The sequence below is a fragment of the Haliotis rubra genome, unplaced genomic scaffold, assembly GCF_003918875.1.
Source record: "Haliotis rubra isolate DU_JTF1 unplaced genomic scaffold, ASM391887v1 Scf1964, whole genome shotgun sequence".
In the NCBI taxonomy this organism is placed as follows: domain Eukaryota; kingdom Metazoa; phylum Mollusca; class Gastropoda; order Lepetellida; family Haliotidae; genus Haliotis; species Haliotis rubra.
Genome location: NW_025765963.1, coordinates 65,364 through 81,189, shown reverse-complemented (window position 1 = coordinate 81,189; position 15,826 = coordinate 65,364). Strand labels below are relative to the sequence as shown.

The 15,826-nt window shown below is 43.8% G+C and overlaps 2 long non-coding RNA genes across 3 annotated transcripts; both read right to left on the bottom strand.

Moving 5' to 3' along the window:
• Positions 1–446: 446 nt before the first annotated feature.
• LOC124274952 lies at positions 447–1,460 on the bottom strand. Of its 2 annotated transcripts, none has more exons than XR_006898091.1 (3): positions 1,365–1,460; positions 830–867; positions 447–501 (listed from the first exon to the last, which is right to left on the bottom strand). It is a non-coding gene; the product is annotated as an uncharacterized LOC124274952 (long non-coding RNA). The 2 variants fall into 2 exon arrangements; XR_006898092.1 differs by lacking the exon at positions 1,365–1,460 and adding an exon at positions 1,185–1,281.
• A 2,457-nt stretch (positions 1,461–3,917) lies between these two features.
• Positions 3,918–8,549, bottom strand: LOC124274951. Its single transcript, XR_006898090.1, has 3 exons — positions 8,252–8,549; positions 5,879–6,125; positions 3,918–4,188 (listed from the first exon to the last, which is right to left on the bottom strand). It is a non-coding gene; the product is annotated as an uncharacterized LOC124274951 (long non-coding RNA).
• Between the last annotated feature and the right edge of the window lie 7,277 nt (positions 8,550–15,826).

Genomic DNA, 15,826 nt, shown 5'->3' with positions numbered 1-15,826 from the left:
TCTATACTGCCCCACACATACCCACATACTCCCACCCAGCATCACACCACTGTCCTGAGACCCTCTCTTCTATACTGCCCCCACACACATACCCACATACCCTACCTAGCATCACACTGTCCTGAGACCATCTTCTATACACCCCCGACACATACCCACATACCCCACCTAGCATCACACTGTCCTGAGACCCTCTTCTAGACTGCCCCCACACATACCCCACCCAGCATCACACTGTCCTGACACCCTCTTCTAGACTGTGCCACCCATACCCACATACCCCACTCAAGCATCACACTGTCCAGGAATCCTCTTCTATACTGCCCCACACATACCCACATACCCCTGTACCCAGCATCACACTATCCTGACACCATCTTCTAGGACTGCCCCACATATACCTACATACTCCCACCCAGCATCACACTGTCCAGACATCCCTCTCTATACTGCCCCACACATACCTACATACCCCACCCAGCATCACACTGTCCTGACATCCTCTTTCTATACTGTCCCACACATACCCACATACCCTCCCCACTCCAGCATCACACTGTCCTGACACCCCTCTCTATACTGCCCCACACATACCCACACATACTCCCACCTTTAGCATCACACTGTCCTGACACCCTCTTCTATACTGCCCCACACATACCCACATACCCTACTTAGCATCATCACACTGTCCTGAGACCATCTTCTAGGACTGCCCCACACATACCCACATACCCCACCTAGCATCACACTGTCCTGAGACCATCTTCTATACTGCCTCCCCACACATACCTACATACCCCTACCCAGCATCACACTGTCCTGAGACCTCTTCTATACTGCCCCACACATACCCACATACCCCACCTAGCATCACACTGTCCTGAGACCATCTTCTATACACCCCCCACACATACCCACATACCCCCACCCAGCACCACACTGTCCAGACATCCTCTCTTCTATACTGCCCCCACACATACCCACACATACCCCACCCAGCATCACACTGTCCTGAGACTATCTTCTAGACTGTGCCACACATACCCACAAATCCCACCTAGCATCACACTGTCCTAACACCTCTCTACTATACTGCCCCCACACATACCCACATACCCCCCACCCAGCATCACACACTGTCCTGAGACCATTTTCTATACTGCCCCACACATACCCTTCACCCAGCATCACACTGTCCTGAGACCATCTTCTATACTGCCCCACACATACCCACATACCCCACGCAGCATCACACTGTCCTGAGGACCATCTTCTATACTGCCCCACACATACCCACATACCCCTACGCAGCATCACACTGTCCTGGCGCCCTCTTCTATACTGCCCCACACATACCCCACCCAGCATCACACTGTCCAGGCATCCTCTTCTATACTGCCCCACACATACCCACATACCCCACCCAGCATCACACTGTCCTGACACCCCTCTCTATACTGCCCCCACACATACCCACATACCCCACCCAGCATCACACTGTCCTGGACACCCTCCTCTAGAGGGATGGGGTCATGCCACAAACATCAAGTTATCTTGTCAGTTGGCTGTTGGGGTTAACCTTTTAGTCATGCACAATTGCCACCTGACTTCAGGTCGTTGGTTTGAATCCCATCACAGAACTCATACATTTCATAGCCACTACATTTCAATGCTAACAAATTAGATTTTACTTGCTCAGGTTCAATTAAAAAAACACTGATGCAAAAAGGTGCTACCTTTTATTCATCAAAGTGTTTCATAATCAGGTAGCTGTGTCCAGCTAATCAAGCACAGCAACTTGCCAGGTGTGGCCACTCTCACCTGCCACACAGGTAATACCTGGTAAAGTCGCGAGACTGTGTATACAGCTCATCAGTCATATCGACTGCTGGCTCCCTACCATATATGGCTTTGAGAGTTTTTAGTGCATGTAAGAAACTGTCAGGTGACTTTATATACTGATTGGTATATGTGAACATGTTGTGGTTAGAGCTCATCAATAGACAGCAAACATCCTACCCTTACGCCGGAAGAGCCAGAGAGTGTCGGTTCCTATACCAGCCACCTGTGACAGTCACTAGGGATGAGCACTGAGAGTTAACAAGCTGAGGCTTGATGGCACTGGGTTGTGAAACTCCTCTATAATGATGGTATTTCACATGTGTTCAGCTGTTGAATGTACAGCATGCATGCATGCATACATGCAACAGACGTTGCAGGGATTGTGATGGGTCTACAAGGAATTGATGGCAATGCAGTTAGGATCTGCATGGTTGTAGAAGAACATTCACCTGGAGACAGTCAGGGGAGTGACAGTGAAGAGGATACTCTGACTTAAAGATCACATATACTCTAGGAGGGTACAAATACATAAATCACTAATTGGCATCATTATAAATGAAACCCGCCATTAAAACTACTCATTTCCATTTTTAATTAACTTCAATCGACCTTTTGACAACAGTGCACTATTCTCACCCATGAACAACATTTCAACCAATCAGAGCAGCTTCGCCTCTGTGACGTCATATGAAGAATAGATATGAGGGCTGATGCAGAATTCAAGTTCATTTCAGGGGGTAAATTATCTGGTTTACAGGTTTGTATAAACCTGAAATCGTGACAAATGTTGTGAAAATGAAAGCTATATATTCTCACAATCTACTGTCATTTCATTTTGTCTCCTGCTTTGCCTAGTTTCTGACTTACAACTTGTTTTCATAGACGATTCTGTCAAAATCGCTTGGTGTCGCTAGGCCTTATTTGTTCTGGCCAGACGCTAGTGATAGCGAAAACAATGATAAGCCTCGCCATCACGGGTTCACGGTTAATTTCTTCAACCCAAACAGTGCGACATTAAGGAGGGTGGATGCCCATCAGATGCAGTTATTTGAAAATATCCCTGGTAGTTCTTGTCTGATTGTAATAAAGTATCAAAGCAGTATGGGCTTTTTCAGGTTTTCTAATGCCTGGATGATATAATGACTGATCCAATTGATCCCATTTCTGTGGTTTTGTCCTCGACATTTAATCATGTAATGTAAAAATATGACGCCTATTACGTTATGATATTAAAAATTGACATTTGATTTATTTGAACTGTAGTAAACTAAACAAACCTACTTTGCCATTGCTAGAAGAATCCTCAGAATTTACTTAGGTAAATAGGTACATACAGTTTTAGCAACAGAAAATGCCTATATGTATTTCTTATGCAACAATACAGTTCTGTTTGTATTCTCAAAACAATGTCGGCTCCATAAGTTTTCATGATGCAATTAAAATTGCATGCAATACAGCAATTAATACTCCCTTGTTGTAACCTGTGTTAGGTGGTATAAACCTACACGTTATTTGTCATCATTCACTTGATGGTCAGTTAATGAAATTATAACAGGAATAATTAGTGGTAACACCACTTAGATTAGCCGACAAAGGTTCCCATTTGGCATTTCTTGTGTCTGGAGTAAATGCCCAACATTATAAACATCGATCAAAAAGATTAACCGATAACACGCTGATTGATTAATTACTTTTATCTTACTGCCGGATTGGTCAATAGGTAGTATTTATGTATGTAGATTTACTGATCTATACTGAATACACTCTGTCGTGTCTGTCTGCGAAAAAACGTCCTTCTTTCAAGAGATTAACCGCCAATACATTGATTGATTGCTCATTATTGGCTTACTAAATTACTTTTTTTTAAAAGAAAGGCGGACACTATGCAATTAGTTGCCAGGAGAAAATTCATCAAGCAAGATTTACATCCAGACTATGCATCAATTATGTCCTACGCATTACCTATTAATTCCAAACTCTTTGGAGGGATGTGCCAAAGGTGTTAGAAGACATAGATAAATCAAACACACTAACCAACAAGATGGTGATTCCAAGACCACACTGGGGTGCAAGCAGAGGCCGGCGCCCATATCGTGGGAATCACCTTACCTGGAGAGTCACGGAACTTCTATAGAGGCGGCCCTAATCATGCTTATGGGTACCATGGTTTACAAGAAGTGTTTTTGGTGCAGTCGTCAGGGCCCTCCAAGAAACAAAAGGGGAAAAGTCAAAGCCTGAACCACCTGAACCAACTTCCCACACTGATGAACAGGTCTGTGATAGTGTACCTCTTGTGAATGTCAGCAGGTTTACAGCAGGTAGACTGAAACAGTTTGATGAAAACTGGAAAGAAATCACATTAGATCAAGTAGTTTTAAATATGATTCAAGGTTGTGAAATTGAACTTGAGGAGGTTCCAGGGCAGAACTTTACTCCAAACAAATCATATTTGATTCAAGGGAAACAGAAATCATTGATTCGGAAATAGAGAAATTTCTAAAAAGGGAGTTGTTGAAGAGACAGAACCAAATGAGGGTCAGTTTGTATCAAATATTTTCATAAAACCCAAAAAAGATGGTTCATACAGACTGATACTGAATCTGAAACACTTTAATAAGTCAGTAACCTATCAACATTTCAAAATGGAAAGTTTAGACTCTGCAATTAAGTTGATGAAGCAAGGTTGTTACATGGCATCAGTAGATTTAAAGGATGCTTACTATTCTGTACCAGTTAAAGCAGAACATAGAAAGTATTTAAGGTTTATTTGGAGAAGCAAACTGTTTCAGTATACATGTCTGCCAAATGATTTAGCATGCTGCCCCAGACAATTTACCAAGTTGATGAAACCGGTTTTTGCCTCATTAAGAGAGAAAGGCCATGAGAGTGTACCCTACATTGATGATTCTTATCTGCAAGGAGATTCATTTGATGATCGAGTGTCGTGCTAATGTTCGAGACACATTTCACTTAGTTCAAAAGTTAGGGTTCATTCTCCATCCTACAAAGTCTGTATTAGTGCCATCACAATCTGTAGTGTTCTTAGGTTTTGTTTTAAATTCTGAAAACATGACTGTCAAGTTAACAGATGAGAAAGTCTATACAATTAAAAAGGATTGTTACATGCTTACAAGAAAGAAATTCGTGAAAATTAGGACTGTGGCTGAAATTATAGGGAGACTAGTGGCTAGTTTTCCAGGAGTAGAGTATGGCCCGCTTCATTATAGGAAGTTGGAAAGGGCAAATGCCAAAGCATTAAAGGAAAACAATGGAAATTATGAGACTACTAGAAATATCAGCTTGCATGATGAAAGATCTGACATGGTGGCATTCAAACATTGCTAGGTCCCAAAGAGTTATCTCCCATGGCACACCTGAAGTAATTATTAAATCTGATGCCTCATCCATGGGATGGGGAGCACATTGTGGGATATAAAAACAGGAGGCAGATGGACAGCTTTAGAAGCAGAAAAACATATCAATGAGTTGGAATTGTTAGCAGCTTTATATGCAATCCAATCTTTGGCAAAAGAGTATAGAAAGGTGCATATTCAAATTCAGATGGACAACACAACAGCTGTGTGTTATGTAAAAGCCATGGGGAGCAAATCAGTAGCTTGTGACATCATAGCTAGGGACATATGGTAATGGTGCATAGAAAGAGATATCTGGCTGAGTGCCACACATATACCTGGCAAACTGAATGTGGTTGCAGGTAGGGAATCAAGAGTATTTGATGACCAAACAGAATGGAAACTAGATGCAGAAGTGTTTGGAAGAATTTGTGAATTATGGGGTACCCTAGATATGGATTTATTTGCATCACGGTTAAATAAACAACTTGAGACTTATGTTTCTTGGAAATGTGATCCACAAGCCTACCATATTGATGCATTTACACTAAGTTGGTGTGGTTTTAAATTCTATGCTTTTCCTCCATTCAGTACAATTGGGAAATGCCTGCAGAAGGTCACAGAGGAAAAGTCGGAGGGGGTGATGGTGGTTCCCTTTATGGAGCACCCAGGCCTGGTACCTGAGACTGATGAATATGCTGGTGGATGTACCCAGAGTGCTACCCAGGAAACAGAGACTGCTAACGCTACCATGGTCAGAGAAGCTGCATCCACTGAGGAACAAACTCCACCTGATGGCCTGTCGCTTGTCAGGAGAAGTCTCAAAGCAAGAGGAGTTTCGGAGGAAGCTCAGACTGTCATGCTGGAATCATGGAGGAGGGCAACTCAGAGACAATATAAAGTCTACCTGCAGAAGTGGGCACCGTTCTGTAGGGAAAAAGACATTAATCCAATTCATGGAACTGTGAATAATGTGTTAGATTTTTCTGACTGTGTTATATAAAAATGGAAAAGGATACAGTGCTCTGAACACTGCCAGATGTGCTCTGTCGGCATGTGTAATATTGGATGACTGTAAAGACACAGTGGGATCACACCCACTAATAACAAGGTTTCTTAAAGGGCATTTAATGTAAGACCTACAAGGTCTAGGTATTCAGCAGTGTGGGATGTTGAATGTTTACTGGCTTGGTTAAGAACACTGGTTCCAAATGCAAAGTTAGATTTGAAGTTTTTAACATTCAAAGTTATGCTGTTTGTTAGCTTTAGTTACTGCACAGAGAGTGCAATCTTTACATTGTTTAAAGTTAAGCAATCTCACAGAATATAATGATAAAGTTGTTTTCAATTTGAAGTTGCTTAAACAAAGCAGACCTGGTATGAAGTCAAGATTTGTGGAGTTATCTCCCTTTGGCCAAGACCCAGCCTTGCGTGTTGTGAGTGTACTTGATACTTACTTGGCCAAAACTACAGATGTGAGGGACAGTGAAAATCAGTTATTGATCAGCTTTATTAAGCCTCACAAAGCTGTTAGTTGTCAGACAATAAGCAGGTGGATTAGATGTTGTATGCAGATAGCTGGTATTGATGTTACACAGTTTAAGGCTCATAGCACAAGAGTTGCTTCAGTGTCAGCTGCTAGGGCAGCTTTCGTGCCAGTAAGTGATATCATTAAAACAGCCGGGTGGTCATCTGATCATTGTTTTGTGAAACATTATTCGGTCTATGTGGAACCCAGTTCTCAGCAGAGATTTGCTCATGCCATACTAGGTAGAAACTGAAATCCTACCTGAGGCAAAGTGCAGAAGTGTATGCAATTGTATACTAGTAATTAGTTACCAGGGAATTGTTCCAGAGAACTTGTGAAATGTATAATAGATTCATTAAAAAGATGAATTTGAACATGTTTGTTTTTAGTTTGGAATGGAAACGTGGTAATTAAGTTTAACCAAGAGATGGAACTTAATGACATAAAGCTGGTATATATAAAATCCATGGATATTGGGAACTTAAGGAAGGTCTGTGAACTAGTCAAGTGTGTCAGTTGCCAACTAGGCTTTAAAATCTCACGGAGCACTCTGTGACTGGAGCATTCGGAAATTAAACAGAGACTAACCTGTAAGTTGAAGTTTGATTGGAGTTCTGCCCCAGCCATCACAGCACTGAGTGATTCGTGGCCACCCTAGCCCACCCTTGGTCTGTTGGCACCTGACTGACTTGTACTTTAAAGACTGAAGTGACTCTCACTCCGCACATGCGTAATGCTATCTCACGAATCACTCATTGCTGTGATGACTGGGCAGAACTCCAATCAAACTTCAACTTACAGGTAAGTCTCGTTTAATTTCCGAATTACAGTTAGTTGTGAGAAAACATCTATTTATACTTCCAGGATTCACTTCCGCCGCATTATATAAAAACGTGATCGGCGGCAGTGAACGGGCTGGACACATCGGTGAATAGCTAATTAAGTATCATAATTAATTCTGTTTCATTAATTTAACGAACGGCAGAGTAATTTTGTAAGTACCGCTAAATTATGGCGATAACTGTTTGCTAGCCAGTAGCATTATGTGAAGTTGGATCACAATGGAGAAACGATCGGATGCCTGATACACAGGATAAGGATTGGTAACCCAGAATCCCTATGACACAAATAATCAACTTTTAGAACTGACAGGGAAATGACAGATCAGTGACGATGAGCCAGGGCTCCGACTGGCAGCCTTTCCGCCCGTGTATTGCTGAAACACGAGAGCGATATACACTGTCAGGGTGGTAAGTATACATAAACAAAAATCAACAAGATCGTGGTACAGTGATACACAACCAGCCGGTCACACACGTGACACACCAACAGCCTATTGACAAGAGTGGCCAAAGGTATGTAAAGTATGCGCTGTCATAATCAATGGTTAAAAACGGGATTTTCTCGGATGACCACAGCCCTGACAAAGACAACAGTGCCAAATCAGCTGACTGTTGCAACTCTTAAAAACCACTTGATAAACATTATTTGAATTTAAAATCGTTAGAAGACGGTGGTTTATTACCTTATGCACACAATGCATCGATTATTCTTCTTATTTTTTGTGTTCTAGAATCGGCTGATCATCATTCTTCAAATTCATTCAAAGACAGCTACGTGCGGCCATTTTAGAGATGAAAGTTCAAGGTCATGACAAACGACAGATTCGCAGAAATCTGCACCACATTTCTGAAGATTTTGCAAAATCTTGTCCCTCTATTAGAAATGCAATTATTTACCTCATAGCATGTGTCCAAAGTCCAGAGAGATTTTTTCTGGTTGAAAATGTGAATTTACATGGACATGTACGGGATGAATGCTGGCTGAAACGGCACCTGTTTCATTTGGCGAAAACGGCTACGGAAGTTCACACCTAGGCTAACATCTAGTCTTTGAACTAAATGTACACAAAACTACAAAGACATTTACCGTGTCTCTCCCGCACTGGAAGAACATACATGTATATGGGATTCAAGTATGGATTCTGGTGTCCCCGCAGTGATATTGCTGGAATATTGCTAAAGGCGTAAAACCAAACTCCCTCACTCACTCACTCACTCACAGAGTGGAGTCTCCCGACTGCTCTATTGGTTCACGCAAACCTGGCCATGGCACTTGTAATGTTAATCCTGGCATTTTGTAATTAACCTAACTGTATATGCAGGAAGCACATACCTTTGTACATACATTCAATCTCGTTCTATCCACACAATTTATATTAACCTTCTTATTGTTGTACATGCATTTATTTTTTGAAACTGTAGAATATTATAAGTTTGGATACCGTCTTAACCTAGACTGGAAACAGTCCCTGAAGGCAAAATGCACTAAGTGAGTGAGTGAATATGGTTTGAACGCTGCTTTTAGCAATATTTCATCAATATCACGCGGGGACACCAGAAATGAGGTCCACATTGTACCATATGGGGAATCGAACCCGGGTCTTCAGCGTGACGGTTTTCGGCGACGAGTGAACTCTTAACGCTATATAGTGAGTGAGTGAGTGAGTGAGTTTAGTTTTACGTTTCACTCAGCAATATTCCAGCTATATGGCGGCGGTATGTAAATAATCGAGTGTCGACCAGACAATCCAGTGATCAACAGCATGAGCATCGATCTGCGCAATTGGGAACCGATGACATGTGTCAACCAAGTCAGCGAGCCTGAAACCCGATCCCGTTAGTCGCCTCTTACAACAAGCATAGTCGCCTTTTGTGGCAAGCATGGGTTGCTGAAGACTTATTCTACCCCGGATCTTCACGGGTCCTTAACGCTATATAAAATATATGAGGTATATTTTATCCTGGTCACTTGTGCGTTTCGATCGCTTCGTTGCAAGATGCTAGACATTGTTTGTACTTATCATAATCAAATGGAGACTGTTCCACTACACGCAGACTGTATCCAAGCGTCCCTCCTTCCAATATTTAGTTAGTTGACAGTGCTGGCAGTTCCATGGACGTGATCTTTCATTTATGCAATTTTAATATTAAGAACAATATTGTTTTGTGTGTTTTCAAATCGAAACGCCCACTGTGGAAACCACGTGTGATGGCGGCAAGATGTAAGTGTAGTCAGTAGGCCACTACGCCAGGACACTATTAGGTTGATATTGGGATTTGACTAAACAGGGGGTGTACGTCCATGAATTCATATAAAATAAGTCTTCTAGCACGTGTTTAAAGTCACCGCTATGCCACATGACTGAACCACTACGCCCCATGACAAAACCACTACACCCAATCATTGAACCACTACGACCGAACCCTAAACGCCCCGTGACTGTAGTGGGTACAGCTTGGGGTACTGTGGTGGGTACAGTATGGAGTACTGTGGTGGGTACAGCATGGAGGACTGTGGTGGGTACAGCATGGGGGACTGTGGTGGGTACAGCATGGGGGACTGTGGTGGGTACAGCATGGGGACTGTGGTGGGTACAGCATGGGGACTGTGGTGGGTACAGCATGGGGGACTGTGGTGGTGGGTACAGCATGGGGGACTGTGGTGGTGGGTACAGCATGGGGGACTGTGGTGGTGGGTACAGCATGGGGGACTGTGGTGGGTACAGTATGGGGGACTGTGGTGGTGGGTACAGCATGGGGGACTGTGGTGGGTACAGCATGGGGGACTGTGGTGGGTACAGCATGGGGACTGTGGTGGGTACAGCATGGGGGACCGTGGTGGAGTACAGTATGGGGACTGTGGTGGGTACAGTATGGGGGGCTGGTGGGTACAGCATGGGGGACTGTGGTAGGGGTACAGCATGGGGACTGTGGTGGGTACAGCATGGGGGACTGTGGTGGGTACAGCATGGGGGACTGGTGGTGGGTACAGCATGGGGGACTGTGGTGGGTACAGCATGGGGGACTGTGGTGGGTACAGCATGGGGGACTGTGGTGGGTACAGCATGGGGGACTGTGGTGGGTACAGCATGGGGGACTGTGGTGGGTACAGCATGGGGGACTGTGGTGGGTACAGTATGGGGGACTGTGGTGGGTACAGCATGGGGGACTGTGGTGGGTACAGCATGGGGACTGTGGTGGGTACAGTATGGGGACTGTGGTGGGTACAGCATGGGGACTGTGGTGGGTACAGCATGGGGACTGTGGGGGTACCATGGTGGTGGGTACAGCATGGGGGACTGTGGTGGGTACAGCATGGGGACTGTGGTGGGTACAGTATGGGGGACTGTGGTGGGGGGACAGCATGGGGGACTGTGGTGGGTACAGCATGGGGGACTGTGGTGGGTACAGTATGGGGGACTGTGGTGGGTACAGCATGGGGGACTGTGGTGGGTACAGCATGGGGGTACTGTGGTGGGTGCAGCATGGGGGACTGGGGGGTTACACTGTGGTGGGTACAGCATGGGGGACTGTGGTAAGGGTACAGCATGGGGGACTGTGGTGGGTACAGCATGGGGGACTGTGGTGGGTGGTGGAGTACAGCATGGGGGACTGTGGTGGGTACAGTATGGGGACTGTGGTGGGTACAACATGTGGTGGGTACAGCATGGGGGACTGTGGTGGGTGCAGTATGGGGGACTGTGGTGGGTACAGCATGGGGGACTGTGGTGGGTACAGTATGGGGACTGTGGTGGAGTACAGCATGGGGGACTGTGGTGGTACAGCATAGGGGGACTGTGGTAGGTACAGCATGGGGGACTGTGGTGGAGTACAACATGGGGACTGTGGTGGGTACAACATGGGGGACTGTGGTGGGGTACAGTATGGGGGACTGTGGTAGGTACAGCATGGGGGACTGTGGTGTGGTGGGTACAGCATGGGGACTGTGGTGGGTACAGCATGGGGGACTGTTGTGGGTACAGTATGGGGGACTGTTGTGGGTACAGCATAGGGGACTGTGGTGGGTACAACATGGGGGACTGTGGTGGGTACAATAGGGGGGGCACATTGTCTAACAGTTATTCTGTTTCTGAAGACAACAATCAACAGAAGCTACAACCGGTCCAGTCAGTATGACTGGCTTCTGAGGAAAGACACACTGATTCGGGTTTGCAACGTTTGGAACATAAAGGACTTTTCGTTTCATGAATAGGACGAGGATAGGACACAGAAATGACACATGGAAAGATGAGAGACGTAACAATCACAATTATTGAGAAGGAGGAGTTGCGTTTTCCAATGAAACCATGGCACAGGCCAGTTTTACATGGTTTATTTTTTTATAACTTATAATCTTACATATACCTGTAATTTTGCCTAAGTTTTTCTCTTACACAGTGTCATTGACATGACAACATGACAACATATCAAAACAGCCATTTTGCCAGGTAAAACACACGTCATAACTAGTACTTAAGCGTTGGTAAATACTATGAGTTTAACACATGGAGCAGGTTCAATCTGAAGTCATACACAACAACAAATTAACGTGCGTGTACTCAAGTGGGAACCACCCCACCTACCACAAACAGCGATGCCCACGTTCACTCTTGAAGCCAAATTGTTGATTTCCCGTCACACCATCCACCCGCATTGGCCATTAGCTCATAAGGGCAGTTATATGGTTTTATTTTCACGGTCACTGATTCATACTAGTGTTGGGAATTGGTTAAAATCTCATAATTGATGATTGGTTCATTACAACCGATCAATCATCGAAAATAATTGGTAAGAGTCATTTATGAAATTTGTTAATGCACATGAAAATAAGGAAAAAACCCATGTAGTTCTTTGGGGCTTTTTGGCAAAATTTCACATCTTTAAAGGATGACTAGTATGTTAGGAACATAAATTTCTTGGAATCTTTAAGATAAATTCAATCATGACTTGAAACGAGCTTGTAGTGCTTACAAAATGTAACAGACAAAACCAACCATGTGAAAAATATTGTAATGAAAACAAATGTTCCAAACTTGGTTGTGTTCGATTATGAGAAATTATGATCGATTGCTTGGTCGTTTAGTCACTACGACCAATCTTCGATTATTTTAATTAATCGGACCACCACTAATTCATACAGGCTATAAATGTGGAGGAGCTGTAAACAATCAATGGACATTGTGTCTGACTGTTAACACCACGCTCAGCAATACGATGGGCGAAATATGGAAAACGCATCTGGGGAATCGAACCTGAGTCTTCGACGTGACGAGCGAACGCTTTAACCACTAAGCTACCCCACCGCCCTGTCACTGGAAAAGCTACCTATGTTCCGTATTATTTATTACATCTATTTACATATGTGTTACATATTACATATTTGTTCTAAATATTAGAACTATGTTTTAATTTGTCGTCCAGTCTCTTATGGTATGAGCAATTGTTACAGTACTATGCTTATGATCTTCATCACTGGATTGTCTGGTCCAGACTCGATATTTTACAGACCGCCGCCGGATAGCGGTAATATTGCTGAGTGCGGCGTAAAACAACAAACCAACCAACCATATTTTGCCGTCTGCCAAACTGCTTCTATTTATAGACTGGCTGGCTGAACCTCGCATACAGCTTCACCTCACAGCTGGCTGGTAGTCGCAAGACGTCAAATACGCACGTGCAAATCGTGCTTGTCTATTCCAGACACATCAATTGTCACAAACACCAGCGATCAGGTGCAGTCGGACCAAGTCGTTGTTATTGTGTGTACACAGGACCTGGCGGGCGAGATGCTGAACACATTCTATACAAAAATCTGTATATTAATAATACCAAATAAGCAGAAAATACTGTAAATTATGTTATACCCACCATCTTTATCTATATACTTTTATCGGAGCCTGTGATTTTTGCCGTGATGTATGACGTCCTTCCCAGACGCTTTATGGCCTTTCTATAGCTCACTAACCTATGGGGGCTGTAGCCTGGTGGTTAAAGCGTTCGCTCGTCAAGCTGAAGACATGGGTTCGAATCCCTACATGGGTACAATGTGTGACGCTCATTTATGGTTTTCCCCCGCCGTGATATTGCTGGAATATTGCAAAAAGCAGCGTAAAACTAGACTCACTCAATCACATACCTGTGTATGATTACAGCGATTATGTACACATGGTTTATGATAATGATCAGATGTATGTATATTAAAACAGGGCCATTTCTCATGTTTCACTGGTTTATCCGAGACACAACATGCTCTAGATAAAGCCTTTGTAAAAAGGACAGTTTAATGTATTCATGGCTTTGCAGTGATCCATGCCGTGTCAAGAAAAGTAGCCACGCCTTATTTCAAACCATTATTATTACTCTCAATTTAAAATTCAAGTAACATAAACAAAAGCTGGCAGATATATATTTCGAAAATAAGTAACTCAAAGTAAATTGAAAAGAATGGTAAAATCGACTCTACAACTACAAAAGAAAGAGTTTTACTTGGGTTCCACAGAAAATAAGTAGCTTGTCAAGCGTGAATGTTCTTCTCGCGAGTTTACCCGGCTGCCCGACTGTCATGTTTACAGATGTGGGCGTGTACAGTGTCACCTCAGTTGTGCGGACACCTGCTGTATATACACAAAGATCAATGCGTGTTAAACAGGGCATATGATAATCCGGACGATTGAACTGCATTGAAACAATCCGGATTAACGGGTTTTAACCTATAAATGCTAGCTAACAACAGGTGCTTGAATAATATTTCTGGAGGTGTCAAAACAGCTTGTGATAGGGGGTACATGGTATCTTGCGTGGGGTTTCAGTCTGTTGATTGCGGCCTCAGCATAGCGAAAACTCATGGATATACATCTGGTGTGTTTTATGTACATCATTATATTACATGAAAATAAGCGAATTTTAAAATACCACCACATATGACCCGCTTCAAAGGTGTTCATCACCATGGAAACGATACCTTTGTCAATACCAAGACCAGGTAAAATACATGTTTTCTATTGGAGGAGAGCGATTCTACTGTAGGGGAGTACACAGTCACCTCCATTGGTCAGGCTCAGTAAGGATGGCCGAGCTCGGAGGAAGAACATTCACATATATGCTCATCTATTTAGTGAATAATTCTGTGATATTGTTTCCCTATCTGTTTAGAGCATTTACTGTCGGTGGGGGTCGGTTTTTTTGTTAGCACACAAACAATTGTCTATTGTTTTTAAACCCCGAAGACATTTTCTTCCAGTTTACTAGATTTACTTAATACCAATTTAAGTGGGGTCTTCACTTCATAAACTGTGCAACCTTACAGTAAGGAGGAATGTCATGGTCGTGAAAATCACATTTGATTTGAGAAGCTATTTGTTATTTTATATATCCTAGCATGTTTGCACTTGTTTTAAATTCAGAGTAGGTTTTCAAGTCATGTTCAAAAGTTTTCTTTTTGGATATGTGGATAGCCCTAAAGAGGGCCATGGCTCTAAAAAGGGCCGTTGTGGGAACTTGTCAGGAGTCTCTGATGAAAGCTTCGAGTCCGCGCCGGTAGTCACCATAATTCCATGTCAGCTCGGCACCAGCACTGACGTCCGTGATTGTGTATTACATCATGAACTTCCAGCACCGTGTTCCCGTACCCCCACCTTATCCCACCTAATCTTACAATTTGGAGATTCCACCTATGGTTCATGCTACCCCCAAATTTTGATCAGGGTGAATAACATCACCCTGAGAATTTCGATGGCCGTCCAAAACCAAATCCTCCTCACCATGAGCACCAACCATATAAATAAACCGAAAAGTCAAATTTTGTCTATCATACTCCCGCAACCTGTCTTCTACCTCCCCTGGGTATAGAGCTACAGCCAATGTACTCACACATCCTCCCCTTTTCTATAATCCCCGAGTCGCAAAACCCCTTTCCCAATTTGTGAGTCGACAGGTTGCGATAACAGGGCCAGAATCTGTAACCCCCTCCTTTCCCTCTCCAGCACTGACCTACGAGTATTATAGCCCCTCAACGAATACCCCAAAGGTTCCGCCAAAACATTCCGTTCCCCTCCCGAATTTCGACCTAACCTTACCCGAGGAGATACGGTACCCACGGCGTAGTCCTCCGACGTAGGCTGAAGCCGGCGTTGATGGCAACCACCTTGAACTGGCTGGTGAAGGCTTGGAATCTGGCGGCGAGCTTCTGCAGAAGCTCTTGTCGGTCGTCAGGCGTTGACCTTAGCCACGTACTCTTGGTAGAGATCCTTTGAAGTAAC